The sequence below is a fragment of the Daphnia magna genome, linkage group LG4 (assembly GCF_020631705.1).
Source record: "Daphnia magna isolate NIES linkage group LG4, ASM2063170v1.1, whole genome shotgun sequence".
Classification (NCBI taxonomy): Eukaryota; Metazoa; Arthropoda; class Branchiopoda; order Diplostraca; family Daphniidae; genus Daphnia; species Daphnia magna.
The window spans coordinates 13352309-13367246 of record NC_059185.1 but is presented as its reverse complement, the minus strand read 5'-3'; the positions used below and the strand labels follow the sequence as shown (position 1 = coordinate 13367246).

Below are 14938 nucleotides of genomic sequence, written 5' to 3'. Positions count from 1 at the left end.
GTTGTACTTCAGTTACATTATTGTATCTTTTACAAACCGCTCCCGTTGTCCTAGGATGAACGGTTTCAAAAGTTAAAGAAGAACACATTGCAGCATTCACAAGTTCTCATCATAGAAACATGGCTATTGCCGACGAATATTCAGAGTTCATCCAGATAGAGCACACAGAATCTCACTAATTTTGACATTCTGCGTCGATCTAGACCATTCCCGTTGCTCTAGCATGGACGGTTCCAAAGTTAGCAAATACGGCTAAATATGCAAATTAGCTATAACTCCGCAACCGATAGCCGCCCGATGAAAATATTTGCACGCCGAGCTCCTCTCCTCCTTCCCGATCAAGCCCTCGAGTCAGATTCACGATTTACCTGAACGGAAAAAATCAACGGTGACGTCTTGCGGCAGACGGGCGCTTCGCGCCCGCTGCCACGCGTTTACAATTATCCTTATTGCAACACAACCGAGGCCCTCCTCCTAAAAATCATTTATCGGTTTTATCTCTTTTTCTCAAAATTTTACACAAACAAGTTTGAAAATGATGTTATTTCGACTAATTTTGATATTCTGCGTCGATCTAGACCATTCCTGTTGCTCTACGATTTATGGTTCAAAAGTTAGCTATTTTTGCATAAAGGTTTCCTAAGTTCTCACTGTAGTAAAATGTTGATTTCTCACGAATCTTTGATATTTAAATATTGAAATGCATAGATTTCGACTAATTTTGAGATTCTGCGTCGATCTAGACCATTCCCATTGATCTAGCATGTACGGTTCAAAAGTTGTGCAAATGCGGCTCAAATTGAAAATTCGCTTTAACTCCTCAACCGCAAGCCGCACGATTGAAATATTTATGTGCCGAACTGCTTTTTGCTTTCCCGACCGTGCGGTGCTGTCAGATTTCCGATTTACCTGAATGAAAATTTTGACTCCGGAATTTTCAGGAAAGTCGATTTTGTGGCTCAATTACAATTCGCCCCGAGGAAATATTTATGTGGCAATCTCCTCCTATGTGCCCCAATTCTCCTAACGTCAAATTTGCGATTTACCTGAATGAAAATTTTGACTCCGGAATTTTCAGAAAAGTCGATTTTTTGGCTCAATTACAAGTCGCCCCGAGGAAATATTTATGTGGCAAGCTCCTCCCTATGTGCTTCACATTATTCTAACGTCAAATTTGCGATTTACCTGAATGAAAATTTTGACTCCGGAATTTTCAGAAAAATCGATTTTGTGGCTCAATTACAAGTCGCCCCGAGGAAATATTTATGTGGCAAGCTCCTCCCTATGTGCTTCACATTATTCTAACGTCAAATTTGCGATTTACCTGAATGAAAATTTTGACTCCGGAATTTTCATGAAGAAATCGATTTTGTGGCTCAATTACAAGTCGCCCCGAGGAAATATTTATGTGGCAAGCTCCTCCCTATGTGCCCCACATTTTCCTAACGTCAAATTTACGATTTACCTGAATGAAAATTTTGACTCTGGAATTTTCAGAAAAATCGATTTTGTGGCTCTATTACAAGTCGCTTCGAGGAAATATTTATGTGGCAAGCTCCTCTCTATGGGCCCCACACTACCCTGGTGTTGGAATGGTGAACTACCTGAACGAAAAATTTCACTGCGAATTTCCGAGAAAACTCGTTACTACGCCAAAACTGCGGTTAATATCTTTACGAAATACATCGGAACGTATTATCTAACAAATTCTGCATCTTTCTAGACCGCTCCCGTTGTCCTAGGATGAACGGTTCAAAAGTTGAAGAACACATTGCAGCATTCACAAAGTTCTCATCATAGAAACATGGCTATTGCCGACAGATATTCAGAGTTCATCGAATGAAATGCATAGAATCTCACTAATTTTGACATTCTGCGTCGATCTAGACCATTCCCGTTGCTCTAGCATGGACGGTTCCAAAGTTAGCAAATACGGCTAAATATGCAAATTAGCTATAACTCCCCAACCGATAGCCGCCCGATGAAAATATTTGCACGCCGAGCTCCTCTCCTCCTTCCCGATCAAGCCCTCGAGTCAGATTCACGATTTACCTGAACGAAAAAAAATCAACGGTGACGTCTTGCGGCAGACGGGCGCTTCGCCCCGCTGCCGCGTTTACAATTATCCTTATTGCAACACAACCGGCCCCTCCTCCTAAAAAATCACATTTATCGGTTTTATCTCTTTTTCTCCAAAATTTTACACAAACAAGTTTGAAAATGATGTTATTTCGACTAATTTTGATATTCTGCGTCGATCTAGACCATTCCTGTTGCTCTACGATTTATGGTTCAAAAGTTAGCTATTTTGCATAAGGTTTCCTAAGTTCTCACTGTAGTAAAATGTTGATTTCTCACGAATCTTTGATATTTAAATATTGGAAATGCATAGATTTCGACTAATTTTGAGATTCTGCGTCGATCTAGACCATTCCCATTGATCTAGCATGTACGGTTCAAAAGTTGGCAAATGCGGCTCAAATTGAAAATTCGCTTTAACTCCTCAACCGCAAGCCGCACGATTGAAATATTATGTGCCGAACTGCTTTTGCTTTCCCGACCGTGCGGTGCTGTCAAATTTCCGATTTACCTGAATGAAAATTTTGACTCCGGAATTTTCAGAAAAGTCGATTTTGTTAGCTCAATTACAAGTCGCCCCGAGGAAATATTTATGTGGCAAGCTCCTCCCTATGTGCCCTCCACATTTTCTACTATCAAATCTAAATTTTTGATTTACCTGAATGAAAATTTTTTGACTCCGGAATTTTCAGAAAAATCGATTTTGTGGCTCTATTACAAGTCGCTTCGAGGAAATATTTATGTGGCAAGCTCCTCTCTATGGGCCCCACACTACCCTGGTGTTGGAATGGTGAACTACCTGAACGAAAAATTTCACTGCGAATTTCCGAGAGAAAACTCGTTACTACGCCAAAACTGCGGTTAATATCTTTACGAAATACATCGGAACGTATTATCTAACAAATTCTGCATCTTTCTAGACCGCTCCCGTTGTCCTAGGATGAACGGTTCAAAAGTTGAAGAACACATTGCAGCATTCACAAGTTCTCATCATAGAAACATGGCTATTGCCGACGAATATTCAGAGTTCATCGAATGAAATGCATAGAATCTCACTAATTTTGACATTCTGCGTCGATCTAGACCATTCCCGTTGCTCTAGCATGGACGGTTCCAAAGTTAGCAAATACGGCTAAATATGCAAATTAGCTATAACTCCGCAACCGATAGCCGCCCGATGAAAATATTTGCACGCCGAGCTCCTCTCCTCCTTCCCGATCAAGCCCTCGAGTCAGATTCACGATTTACCTGAACGAAAAAAATCAACGGTGACGTCTTGCGGCAGACGGGCGCTTCGCGCCCGCTGCCGCGTTTACAATTATCCTTATTGCAACACAACCGAGCCCCTCCTCCTAAAAATCACATTTATCGGTTTTATCTCTTTTTCTCCAAAATTTTACACAAACAAGTTTGAAAATGATGTTATTTCGACTAATTTTGATATTCTGCGTCGATCTAGACCATTCCTGTTGCTCTACGATTTATGGTTCAAAAGTTAGCTATTTTGCATAAGGTTTCCTAAGTTCTCACTGTAGTAAAATGTTGATTTCTCACGAATCTTTGATATTTAAATATTGAAATGCATAGATTTCGACTAATTTTGAGATTCTGCGTCGATCTAGACCATTCCCATTGATCTAGCATGTACGGTTCAAAAGTTGGCAAATGCGGCTCAAATTGAAAATTCGCTTTAACTCCTCAACCGCAAGCCGCACGATTGAAATATTTATGTGCCGAACTGCTTTTTGCTTTCCCGACCGTGCGGTGCTGTCAGATTTCCGATTTACCTGAATGAAAATTTTGACTCCGGAATTTTCAGGAAAGTCGATTTTGTGGCTCAATTACAATTCGCCCCGAGGAAATATTTATGTGGCAATCTCCTCCCTATGTGCCCCACATTCTCCTAACGTCAAATTTGCGATTTACCTGAATGAAAATTTTGACTCCGGAATTTTCAGAAAAGTCGATTTTTTGGCTCAATTACAAGTCGCCCCGAGGAAATATTTATGTGGCAAGCTCCTCCCTATGTGCTTCACATTATTCTAACGTCAAATTTGCGATTTACCTGAATGAAAATTTTGACTCCGGAATTTTCAGAAAAATCGATTTTGTGGCTCAATTACAAGTCGCCCCGAGGAAATATTTATGTGGCAAGCTCCTCCCTATGTGCTTCACATTATTCTAACGTCAAATTTGCGATTTACCTGAATGAAAATTTTGACTCCGGAATTTTCAGAAAAATCGATTTTGTGGCTCAATTACAAGTCGCCCCGAGGAAATATTTATGTGGCAAGCTCCTCCCTATGTGCCCCACATTTTCCTAACGTCAAATTTACGATTTACCTGAATGAAAATTTTGACTCTGGAATTTTCAGAAAAATCGATTTTGTGGCTCTATTACAAGTCGCTTCGAGGAAATATTTATGTGGCAAGCTCCTCTCTATGGGCCCCACACTACCCTGGTGTTGGAATTGGTGAACTACCTGAACGAAAAATTTCACTGCGAATTTCCGAGAGAAAACTCGTTACTACGCCAAAACTGCGGTTAATATCTTTACGAAATACATCGGAACGTATTATCTAACAAATTCTGCATCTTTCTAGACCGCTCCCGTTGTCCTAGGATGAACGGTTCAAAAGTTGAAGAACACATTGCAGCATTCACAAGTTCTCATCATAGAAACATGGCTATTGCCGACGAATATTCAGAGTTCATCGAATGAAATGCATAGAATCTCACTAATTTTGACATTCTGCGTCGATCTAGACCATTCCCGTTGCTCTAGCATGGACGGTTCCAAAGTTAGCAAATACGGCTAAATATGCAAATTAGCTATAACTCCGCAACCGATAGCCGCCCGATGAAAATATTTGCACGCCGAGCTCCTCTCCTCCTTCCCGATCAAGCCCTCGAGTCAGATTCACGATTTACCTGAACGAAAAAATCATCAACGGTGACGTCTTGCGGCAGACGGGCGCTTCGCGCCCGCTGCCGCGTTTACAATTATCCTTATTGCAACACAACCGAGCCCCTCCTCCTAAAAATCACATTTATCGGTTTTATCTCTTTTTCTCCAAAATTTTACACAAACAAGTTTGAAAATGATGTTATTTCGACTAATTTTGATATTCTGCGTCGATCTAGACCATTCCTGTTGCTCTACGATTTATGGTTCAAAAGTTAGCTATTTTGCATAAGGTTTCCTAAGTTCTCACTGTAGTAAAATGTTGATTTCTCACGAATCTTTGATATTTAAATATTGAAATGCATAGATTTCGACTAATTTTGAGATTCTGCGTCGATCTAGACCATTCCCATTGATCTAGCATGTACGGTTCAAAAGTTGGCAAATGCGGCTCAAATTGAAAATTCGCTTTAACTCCTCAACCGCAAGCCGCACGATTGAAATATTTATGTGCCGAACTGCTTTTTGCTTTCCCGACCGTGCGGTGCTGTCAGATTTCCGATTTACCTGAATGAAAATTTTGACTCCGGAATTTTCAGGAAAGTCGATTTTGTGGCTCAATTACAATTCGCCCCGAGGAAATATTTATGTGGCAATCTCCTCCCTATGTGCCCCACATTCTCCTAACGTCAAATTTGCGATTTACCTGAATGAAAATTTTGACTCCGGAATTTTCAGAAAAGTCGATTTTTTGTGGCTCAATTACAAGTCGCCCCGAGGAAATATTTATGTGGCAAGCTCCTCCCTATGTGCTTCACATTATTCTAACGTCAAATTTGCGATTTACCTGAATGAAAATTTTGACTCCGGAATTTTCAGAAAAATCGATTTTGTGGCTCAATTACAAGTCGCCCCGAGGAAATATTTATGTGGCAAGCTCCTCCCTATGTGCTTCACATTATTCTAACGTCAAATTTGCGATTTACCTGAATGAAAATTTTGACTCCGGAATTTTCAGAAAAATCGATTTTGTGGCTCAATTACAAGTCGCCCCGAGGAAATATTTATGTGGCAAGCTCCTCCCTATGTGCCCCACATTTTCCTAACGTCAAATTTACGATTTACCTGAATGAAAATTTTGACTCTGGAATTTTCAGAAAAATCGATTTTGTGGCTCTATTACAAGTCGCTTCGAGGAAATATTTATGTGGCAAGCTCCTCTCTATGGGCCCCACACTACCCTGGTGTTGGAATTGTGAACTACCTGAACGAAAAATTTCACTGCGAATTTCGCGAGAAAAACTCGTTACTACGCCAAAACTGCGGTTAATATCTTTACGAAATACATCGGAACGTATTATCTAACAAATTCTGCATCTTTCTAGACCGCTCCCGTTGTCCTAGGATGAACGGTTCAAAAGTTGAAGAACACATTGCAGCATTCACAAGTTCTCATCATAGAAACATGGCTATTGCCGACGAATATTCAGAGTTCATCGAATGAAATGCATAGAATCTCACTAATTTTGACATTCTGCGTCGATCTAGACCATTCCCGTTGCTCTAGCATGGACGGTTCCAAAGTTAGCAAATACGGCTAAATATGCAAATTAGCTATAACTCCGCAACCGATAGCCGCCCGATGAAAATATTTGCACGCCGAGCTCCTCTCCTCCTTCCCGATCAAGCCCTCGAGTCAGATTCACAATTTACCTGAACGAAAAAAAATCAACGGTGACGTCTTGCGGCAGACGGGCGCTTCGCGCCCGCTGCCGCGTTTACAATTATCCTTATTGCAACACAACCGAGCCCCTCCTCCTAAAAATCACATTTATCGGTTTTATCTCTTTTTCTCCAAAATTTTACACAAACAAGTTTGAAAATGATGTTATTTCGACTAATTTTGATATTCTGCGTCGATCTAGACCATTCCTGTTGCTCTACGATTTATGGTTCAAAAGTTAGCTATTTTGCATAAGGTTTCCTAAGTTCTCACTGTAGTAAAATGTTGATTTCTCACGAATCTTTGATATTTAAATATTGAAATGCATAGATTTCGACTAATTTTGAGATTCTGCGTCGATCTAGACCATTCCCATTGCTCTAGCATGTACGGTTCAAAAGTTGGCAAATGCGGCTCAAATTGAAAATTCGCTTTAACTCCTCAACCGCAAGCCGCACGATTGAAATATTTATGTGCCGAACTGCTTTTGCTTTCCCGACCGTGCGGTGCTGTCAGATTTCCGATTTACCTGAATGAAAATTTTGACTCCGGAATTTTCAGGAAAGTCGATTTTGTGGCTCAATTACAATTCGCCCCGAGGAAATATTTATGTGGCAATCTCCTCCCTATGTGCCCCACATTCTCCTAACGTCAAATTTGCGATTTACCTGAATGAAAATTTTGACTCCGGAATTTTCAGAAAAGTCGATTTTTTGTGGCTCAATTACAAGTCGCCCCGAGGAAATATTTATGTGGCAAGCTCCTCCCTATGTGCTTCACATTATTCTAACTTCAAATTTGCGATTTACCTGAATGAAAATTTTGACTCCGGAATTTTCAGAAAAATCGATTTTGTGGCTCAATTACAAGTCGCCCCGAGGAAATATTTATGTGGCAAGCTCCTCCCTATGTGCTTCACATTATTCTAACGTCAAATTTGCGATTTACCTGAATGAAAATTTTGACTCCGGAATTTTCAGAAAAATCGATTTTGTGGCTCAATTACAAGTCGCCCCGAGGAAATATTTATGTGGCAAGCTCCTCCCTATGTGCCCCACATTTTCCTAACGTCAAATTTACGATTTACCTGAATGAAAATTTTGACTCCTGGAATTTTCAGAAAAATCGATTTTGTGGCTCTATTACAAGTCGCTTCGAGGAAATATTTATGTGGCAAGCTCCTCTCTATGGGCCCCACACTACCCTGGTGTTGGAATGGTGAACTACCTGAACGAAAAATTTCACTGCGAATTTCCGAGAGAAAACTCGTTACTACGCCAAAACTGCGGTTAATATCTTTACGAAATACATCGGAACGTATTATCTAACAAATTCTGCATCTTTCTAGACCGCTCCCGTTGTCCTAGGATGAACGGTTCAAAAGTTGAAGAACACATTGCAGCATTCACAAGTTCTCATCATAGAAACATGGCTATTGCCGACGAATATTCAGAGTTCATCGAATGAAATGCATAGAATCTCACTAATTTTGACATTCTGCGTCGATCTAGACCATTCCCGTTGCTCTAGCATGGACGGTTCCAAAGTTAGCAAATACGGCTAAATATGCAAATTAGCTATAACTCCGCAACCGATAGCCGCCCGATGAAAATATTTGCACGCCGAGCTCCTCTCCTCCTTCCCGATCAAGCCCTCGAGTCAGATTCACGATTTACCTGAACGGAAAAAATCAACGGTGACGTCTTGCGGCAGACGGGCGCTTCGCGCCCGCTGCCGCGTTTACAATTATCCTTATTGCAACACAACCGAGCCCCTCCTCCTAAAAATCACATTTATCGGTTTTATCTCTTTTTCTCCAAAATTTTACACAAACAAGTTTGAAAATGATGTTATTTCGACTAATTTTGATATTCTGCGTCGATCTAGACCATTCCTGTTGCTCTACGATTTATGGTTCAAAAGTTAGCTATTTTGCATAAGGTTTCCTAAGTTCTCACTGTAGTAAAATGTTGATTTCTCACGAATCTTTGATATTTAAATATTGAAATGCATAGATTTCGACTAATTTTGAATCTATCTAGCTAGCATGTACGGTTCAAAAGTTGAAAGCGGCTCAAATTGAAAATTCTTTAACTCCTCAACCGCAAGCCGCACGATTGAAATATTTATGTGCCGAACTGCTTTTTTTCCCGACCGTGCGGTGCTGTCAGATTCACGATTTACCTGAATGAAAATTTTGACTCCGAATTTTAAAAGTCGTTCTGGCTCAATTACGCTTCGCCCCAGGAAATATTTATGTGGCAATCTCCTCCCTATGTGCCCTAACGTCAAATTTGCGATTTACCTGAATGAAAATTTTGACTCCGGAATTTAAAAAGTCGATTTTTTGGCTCAATTACAAGTCGCCCCGAGGAAATATTTATGTGGCAACCTCCCTATGTGCTTCACATTATTCTAACGTCAAATTTGCGATTTACCTGAATGAAAATTTTTGACTCCGGAATTTTCAAAAATCGATTTTTTGGCTCAATTACAAGTCGCCCCGAGGAAATATTTATGTGGCAAGCTCCTCCCTATGTGCTTCACATTATTCTAAAGTCAAATTTGCGATTTACCTGAATGAAAATTTTGACTCTGGAATTTTCAGAAAAATCGATTCTGTGGCTCTATTCCTTAGCAAGTCGCTTCAGGAAATATTTATGTGGCAAGCTCCTCTCTATGGGCTCCTACCCTGGTGTTGGAATTGAACAAAATAAAACAAACTGCAATTCGAAAAAAAACGAAAAAACGCCAAAACTGCGGTTAATATCTTTACGAAATACATCGGAACGTATTATCTAACAATTCTGCATCTTCTAGACCATCCCGTTGTCCTAGGATGAACAGTTCAAAAGTTGAAGAACACATTGCAGCATTCACAAGTCTCATCATAGAAACGTCGAATATTCAGAGTTCATCGAATGAAATGCACAGAATCTCACTAATTTTGACATGCTGCGACGATCTAGACCATTCCCGTTGCTCTAAAAACTATTGTAATAGAGCAGTAAACTTTTTTTCACAATTAAATCTTTTGTTCCAGGTTCAGCTTATGGAGAAACCACTTCTTCAGTTAAAAATTCAGTTTTCATAACTTAATTTAGTATCTTCCTAGCAGCCTATTCATCTTTTATTTCCAATTTTTTCTAGCCAGTTCTATCCTACTTTATTTTTATTTTATTTTTGTTTTTAATTCTCGTCTCTTTTAAAAATTTTCGTTTGCTGCCAGAAATTTTTTTTTAAGGGGATGAACAACAAACCATTCACAAACTATAGCTAAATAAAAATAAACAAAATACAAAAAAAAAATGAAATGAAAAAATTAATTATATTTATGAAATCTTATATTTTTGAAAAGGAAGAAGTTGGTTTTTCCATAAGAAATTTTCGAGAAGCAAATGTTTTACTGCTCTATTGCCCTTGTTATATTTATGAGTTTCATGTTATACGGTAATACGATTGTCATACAGAAATAATGAAATATAATCACATTTTAATTTTCGGGTGAACTTAAACATTTATTGTTGCACGTTTGGACTTATTACATCCCTTAAAGACAGGTTGGTATAAGAAGAATAGTAAAGACGTTTAAGTAAAAAAGTATACTGAATGAATATTTTTTATTTGTAATTCAAATTTCATTACATAGTTATGGTGTATTCTTTCATTTTGATTCAAAGTTATGCCACCCATACAAAACCGTTTTCTTAACTTTTCTAATCGCGGGGGAAATCGGAGATTGGAATCGGGGATTGAAATGGGGGATTGGAATCGGGGATTGAAATCGGGGAAGGACAGAGCACCGAATTCACCACACCGAGCACCGAAATCACTTCCCCGATTAAGATTACCCCGCACCGGATCGACTAAAAGATCCCCGATTGGCGTCGGGGCCAAGCGCTACCCCTATAAGAATTTCCATATAATAAGTGCAACTATTGCGGATTTTTCATTTTTCAAATATATATATATATATATTTTTAAATATATTTTTTATTTTTCACATTTTTGCTTAAAAATATTGGTGAAATTTTTTTCGAGTTGACAACCTCCGCTTTAACTCCTCAACCGTAAGCACATCACAATTATTTTATAATTTAATAATCAACAGCTAATAAAAGCATCCAAATTCCATCACATTAATGAACCATGAGGCAAGTGGTAACTCTGGAACAACCGAGAGGTCACCGACTCTATTTCTCGAGGTTCACCGCTTGAGAAAAAGCGGAAAAGTGGTAGAAATAGGGATCGGCCCCGATCCTAATCGGGTTTCGAAATTCGGGTCTTAGGGCGGGACGTTCGGGGCTCGGGGTGAAAATTTTTAAATCCCGATCTCAATCGGGATTGTATCGGAGTGCCTAATCGGGGATGCAACCCTGAAGGTATTCAATCAATCGACGTAAAAACATAATCGATCGAGTCGAAATCAATTATTATGATGAAAAACGGGGAGTTCTCCCCGGTTGCCCTGATAAAAATCCCGACCCAAATTCGTAGTTTGAATTCAGGCGCCATTTTTGCAAATGGCGTCGGGGTGAACGGGGGTTAACCTCGATTTTTGCTCCGCCCCGTGCTGACGAAGTAGCACCTCGATTCAGCCCCGATTGCCTTTTCTGGGATGGGGGGGGCAGTTAACCCGATTTGGGCTAATCGGGGCCGATCACTACAAAACGCCATTATTTGGTAGCGTTCCTTTGTTGTGTAGCTATATGGCATCACTGTAGTCGCTAGATATTTAATATAGCAGACGACGTAAATACTTGATAATGGCGCTATAAAAAATCTAGAATTTGACGTTTGCTGTCTTTTGAGGAAAAATAGACTAAATTTGGCGTTGCATCTGATCACTATCATTAAACTACTAAGATATAACAACAAGGGATCAACCACGAGCATATCGGGGCGCTTTTTGGCCAATCGGGGTTCACATTTCGGGGCAATAGGGTGGGGCTTTCGGGACTAAATCGGGGTACGCGCTACCCGATAATTACAACTAATCAATTTATAGTAAAACCTAATGGATCGAGTATTTCGACCCGATTGCCCCGATAACAACCCCGATTATATTTATTCTGCCCGCCTACCCCGATTTTTTAACAATAAATGTGGCTTGATATTATTCCAATTTTCCATTCATCTTTCAATTTGATTCCATTTTCTCTTGGTTTATCCGGGTGGGTGATAGTAAAAATCGCGGAAAAAGAGGGAAATAAATAAATTGCGGAAATTTACAGTATTTTTGGGAAAAAGAAATTAAAGAAATTTACGCAAATCAAGCAAAAAAAAAAGACAAATTTCCCGAGGCTCACCCTGGAAAACAGTAGGCGACCCCTGAACAAGCAAAAACTTTCCTTAAGAAATGGATTTTGCACCAAAAAATCGCTGGCTAGGTTCAAAATTCTTAAAATTAAATTTTAGACAAAACCCATTTAACTAAAAGTTGTTGAAAGAAAGCCCCTGATCGCCAGGGTTTCTTGTTTAAGGCCCAGTCGTCGGAATTCGGGCCCACCGGATTTGATCCCAGGGCCAGCTTACCCTTGGCATCGCAGTCCAATGCGATACCAATGTGGCGAGCTACGACTCTGCTCTCCAATAATTCTTTTTCAATAAAATTCGACTACTGAAACAACTTGTTAATTGTCACGTCAAATTTGAGGAAAATGTATCAGGTAGCTGCTGTACTAAATGCAAAATCAACATTTTAAATACAATGATCACGTCCCAGGTCCCTTTCATTTCATTCTTTTCAGCCATACCAAATCAATGGCTTTAGGCTATTAGTCTTTATTCCATATCGATTAAACACCACTACTCTCATCTTCAATTGTGGCATGCTGATCACTGGTAAGTCTTGATACCATTCTTTCATATTTATTCCAAGTTGATAACAACAGCATCGCATCGATTGTACAGTAAAGCCCGTATCTCGGTCTTGTCGAATGCTCTATGAATGCCTGGTAATAAAATAGTCAAGTCGAATTTATATACAAGTTTTCTTTTTGCCTCTTCCTTTTATCGCCAGTGCGTCCAACAAGAAATTCGACTGATGCTGATGGAAGGCTGTGAATGCAACTGCCAATTTTTTTTAAACCGAAAAGTGTCGCATGTTTTTTGTATGACATCTAATCCTATCAGGCATAGCATCGAGCTCCGTCGGAAATGTATACAGGCCATTTATAATTCACGATGTAATTCTCTTTTCTTGAATCGCTGTACTTTAGAAAGAAAATCTCGTCGATGCACATGCTATTCTACAGATGACGACCTGTCAACGACAGCTAAGTAAACGTGAACAAGGAAATATAAGCGCGTCTCGAAATCTTTTAAGCTCTTTGTGTCCATCAGCTTGTTTTCGTACATATTGGCCTGGAGTAACAGCAGCACGAGCAGGGATTAATATCGCAACTGTATATTGGTTATTTTTATTTTGGCCGAGTTTTTCAATATATGCGAGCAAACGGACGTGTCCGAGAGAGCAGCAACAGCTTCCGTCTATGAACGTTGAAGCGAGTCTAATCGATAATATGCCGAGCAGCAGCGTCGGCGGCCACCTTAATATAAACAGGCTTGTACGTTTAGATGTATGAAACAAACGTGCCACGTGCTGTGAGGACTAAATAGTGCAGCACGAGATAAGAGTTGAATCTGTAGATGCGCTTTGTCTGTGCATTTCGTATCGAAAGAAGAAGAAAAAAAAAACAAAACGAATATAGAATTGTATAGTATTGCCAAACAGTGCTCATCGTCATCAAGGAGAGCGGCACGTTCATCCACAAACATTGCTGCAACAGCAACCATCAGCCGCACACGGTGAAAAAGTGTAGTCAGTATCGCGGAACGTCCGACAACATGGACGAAGTCAACCTCACGTTATCGCCAGCATCAGCAATAGCTGCCAGCCAAGAACCATGGCACTCGTCATTCTCGATTGTCACGCAACTCTATTTCGATTGACGTGATTCGTCAAATTTTCGTGCATATTCATCAAGTCTATTTAGCCAGCGACAGAAAGAAAATGCATTCCTAATTAACGGCAAATTTCCTAATGTGTGTGTAAAACAGTCTCAACTGGTGCGTCCGATTGTGCTGCCGTCTATTCTAAATAGGCTGCATTATTTAGACAATAATACAATTAGAAGCAATAAGTTGAAGACTGAACTTTGAAACAGCGGCGGTTGCAAAGTTATCACCAAAGTTTAGGCAGCAACGCGACAGGCAGAGGCATGTGGAATACAGTCGAATCATCTTCTACGTCTGCAGTGTCAACTGCAACGACAAATAATCTAATCACGTTATCACCTAATGGCATCAGTTTGACTTTGCACACCTTCCGGCCGGAGCAGTTCCGACCAGACGTTCACGCTGCCCCCTACAGGCTTTTGGCAGCCAATTTCATTGTTCGCATCCTCTCCACTCCTGTGCGCGTCCATGCAGGACTAGTCTCGGGAAACTAAAAATTACATTCGCCTTTTAAAACGAAACAAAAACCAAACAAAAATCGTCATACTTTACTTTTTGGTGCCAAAAGTAATTTGGACGCCATTCGAGGTCAACGTGGAAAATCCTCGAGTTCGTCGGGGCAGTATGGCTGCTTTTCGTTGCTCTATTCCTGATTATGTTGGTGATTATGTTACAATCACTTCTTAGATTCAAGATAATCGATACGACATTTTTCTTACTTCCAATGAAGGTAGACTATGCCAAGTGGAAATAAATGACTGATTGCATTTTCGTGTGTCACCTCGCGAACTGTCGATCGACAAATGAAGTAATACGGGTCACGTTGACCAAAGGAGCAATTTTAAAAAAACACCCTTCTGCTCAGGCTCAGAATGAAATTATCCTCTAAGTTTTGACCTCTTTGTTTGATTTAGTATACGTAAATATTTGTTTAAAATAAAAAGATTTAATTGTTCCTCTGTAGAAAATATCTTTACTCCTGGCTTTTGTTTGAACTCAAATCTGCTGCCTTTGCATATTTGGCAATATCTTTTCTTTTCGAGTCAACGTTTATTCAGAAATGGCAACCGTCGGCATGGGACGGAGGTTGCAACGGCTCAAATGGACTACAGTTTGTGAAAGTTGGAAAAGTTCCTCGAAAAAGTTTGGTTTTCAGTGTTCACTTTCCATGCCTCTAGCAATTAAAGTGATTTAGAAACAACATGAAAAACTCAAAATTTTTTGTTTCGTTAAACAGATTAACGTCACGTGATGTTGGCCAATGGCGACT

At 39.9% G+C, this 14938-nt stretch overlaps 1 long non-coding RNA gene across 2 annotated transcripts; it reads right to left on the bottom strand.

Annotated features, from left to right (window-relative positions):
• Nucleotides 1-13784: 13784 nt before the first annotated feature.
• LOC123471121 lies at nucleotides 13785-14528 on the bottom strand. Of its 2 annotated transcripts, none has more exons than XR_006645073.1 (4): nucleotides 14388-14528; nucleotides 14216-14317; nucleotides 14036-14158; nucleotides 13785-13974 (listed from the first exon to the last, which is right to left on the bottom strand). It is a non-coding gene; the product is annotated as an uncharacterized LOC123471121 (long non-coding RNA). The 2 variants fall into 2 exon arrangements; XR_006645074.1 differs by having other exon boundaries at nucleotides 14221-14317; nucleotides 14388-14527.
• Between the last annotated feature and the right edge of the window lie 410 nt (nucleotides 14529-14938).